Source organism: Elaeis guineensis, chromosome 3 (assembly GCF_000442705.2).
Source record: "Elaeis guineensis isolate ETL-2024a chromosome 3, EG11, whole genome shotgun sequence".
In the NCBI taxonomy this organism is placed as follows: Eukaryota; Viridiplantae; Streptophyta; class Magnoliopsida; order Arecales; family Arecaceae; genus Elaeis; species Elaeis guineensis.
The window spans coordinates 97,340,173-97,343,107 of NC_025995.2; the positions used below are offsets into that span (position 1 = coordinate 97,340,173).

The 2,935-nt window shown below is 37.9% G+C and overlaps 1 non-coding gene across 1 annotated transcript; it reads left to right on the forward strand.

Moving 5' to 3' along the window:
- The first annotated feature begins 1,147 nt into the window (after positions 1-1,147).
- Positions 1,148-1,354, forward strand: LOC114914067 (small nucleolar RNA U3). Its single transcript, XR_003800500.1, has one exon. It is a non-coding gene; the product is annotated as a small nucleolar RNA U3 (small nucleolar RNA).
- The last annotated feature ends 1,581 nt before the right edge of the window (positions 1,355-2,935 follow it).

Consider the following 2,935-nt stretch of genomic DNA (forward strand, 5'->3'; position numbering starts at 1 on the left):
ATCTCTCGTGATTGATGCTCAATTCCATTCTTCTGATAATGTAGATAATGGTAGAATCGAATATTTGAAGGACGACTGTCAAATAGAAGAAGAATATGATGATCATGAGCTTGACTAAGAGATAGTGTCGTAAGGGTCAAGAAGATATCTTTATAGGCTTCTAATAGATTCTGCAATTCTGGAGGTAAAGGTTGTTCTAGCTCAACTTTTTCTATAAAATGTAGAGTCATATATATTACAGTTCCTTCCTTTACCTCGACTTTTTTGATTGAGTGGCTGCTCACTATCTGTGTGGCTGGAGCTCTAAAATCTTTTAGTCAATAGTCGTCCCTGAGTTGTGAACTGTATGCACAACTTCGAGAAGTCTCAGAATATGGGTCCAAGGGTGCGAAGCCAGCAGGGGCTAAGCACCATCCGACAACCCCCAAGAGGAAGTATATATAAATTTGTCTTAAAATGAAAATCTTAAATAATAATTGGTGAATTAATTTAGAGTATCTACCACTTATTACTAATTTGTTCCCATTAGCGACCATTACTTCAAAATATTTTTCTTTTGTGGATCGCATTAAATTCTTTTAGCAAGAGTGGGGTTGATGAAGTTGTGGGTGTTTCTAGTATCTATGAGAATAGAAATTGATCGACATTTGATTGGCCCCTCGACCTGTATTGCTTGAGAGGATAAGGATCCCGAGATAGCATGCATAGAGATCTTAGGTGCCATTTCCTCCGTAGCCTCTTCATCTATCTTTGTCATGATTTCCTCAATCTCATCATCAAAGCCACCATTCATTAAAAATAAATGTTTTAATCTACGTCAATGGCTAAAACTAAACTTTTCATTATAGTTGCAACGAAGGCACCTGCCATGGTTCTATCGAAGGCCGACCATTGGATAATTTGTTACATATTATGAATCGATGAAAGAGCGAAGACAACCATAATATCTTGTACTTAATGGTCATGAGCCAACTATTGTATTTAGGGACAAAGTACAAAATTCTTTTTAATTCCATGAGAAGTTGTTTCGCTCTTCCATTCTCTATTATCTTTCTTTTTGTTTTTTTTGAAAGATAAAATAGAGGAGTTAGATACTCCCTCATATCGATTATATTATTTAAATGGAGGAGTGAGGTGTTTCATAGTCACGATCTTATTAGAACAGGATCTATTCCATAGGCTGACACAACCGCATCCTTGATCGCAAAAGAGACGGACAACTTAATTCTGGTGGATGACACAAAACCCCAGGGTCAGAGCGTGATCAGTGGTGGAGATCCCTTGGGATCGATGCTGTACAGGATCTTCCTCAGCTCCCAATTGGTGGGGTGGTCCCAAGGTTGTCTGACAGATCCGACCAACTTTTTGTACGAGATTAAGGTGAAAATCAGTTTCTCAGTGATTCAAATCCTACCAAATGAATCTTCTGCTTCTCGGGTGGTGCGGACATCAGAGCCATCAAAAAATCGACAACATAATTTAAGTTCGATTTGGATCGAAGAAGCCTCATTAAATTGATTCTACTTCAGTTATTTATTTTCAGTCAATAAATTTTAATGCATTTGGCTTTGGGTCCATAGGGCCATACTTGGATTTGTCCACGTCACCTTTGGAGCCACCACTCTCCACATGCCAAGAGAAGAATATGCATGCCAGCATATGCCGTGCTCATGCCAAGTTGTGTCAAGCATCAAGCACCCACATGAAATTCCATTTCTTCCTTAGAATTCCTTAAGAGTTTTTGACTACTTACTTATTTTGTTGAAGGCTGATTTCTTTCCTATGGTAGATTATAATGCTTTACTTTTTTGTGGAGGGTTGATTTCTTCCTTGTAAAAATAAGAGATTCCTAAACAAATAGGACCCTTAGAGTCCTATATAAATCCTTGTATCTTTCATGAAAAAAAATAATGAATGATTTTACAAACTCCACAAATACTTGTGTTAATCGCTCCGAGAGGGAGAGGGTGTGAGATCCAAAATCGCCCCATAAGGGGAGGGTGTGAGGCCCACTTTCTATCCTATTCCTTCTACTTAAGATTCAGTATTCTTGCGACTCTGATCGACTCCACCATCTACCCACGCAAGCCTATTCCGTCAAGAGAAGATCTGTCTTCTCCAGAATTTTCATCTGTCGTGCTGAGAGAAGGAGTGATTTCTTATTCTACAGATCATATGCTGTCAAGGACCTTCGTTCCTTAACAGTTGATCTTTGATTTTTTTTTTAATCCGATGTTGGTAAAGACCTAGTTCTTTATCAATGGATCTGTTTGGTTAAAAGATTAAGAGCCCTAATCAGAGTAGTTTCTTAACTACCACGATCCGGATTCTTATCATCTTCTTGGATTTTTCTCACGGGTTTAATGTTTTATTTTCTCTCGTTCCATTCTTATTTCTTTTTTTGCATCTACTCGTGAGCATGTTTAATTTCTGCTATCTGTTTATGAAATTTTCTATTACTAATTGTTTACTGATCTCTCGAATGGCATTCGTCTGTATCATTTAGATTGATCTCGCTTTAGTCTCGTATCAATCAATCACGCCTCCTGAGCAGAGTATAGGCAATTATACTGTCTGTCTTGGGAATAATGAGCCCCTGGCCGGACGTGATTTGTTGTTGATGAACAGAAGAGAGCTTGATTATTAGGATTGATTTTTTTTTTAGGATTGTCCCGCATCAATTTGGTATCAGAGCAGGTTGATTAGGGCTTTAGTTTAAATTCAGCAATTTAAATTTTCGCAAGTTAAATTTTCGCACTCTAAATTTCGTACTTTACTTTCAAGCATTTTAATTTTTATTGCACCTTATTTCTGCATCTTAGAGTTGCATGACCACTAGATCAGGTACCTGGTACCAACATCCTACTTCCCCACCCAACACCAATATGGATCCCAATATAGCAGCCATCATTAATGCTCTGACTGAAAAGTTTGA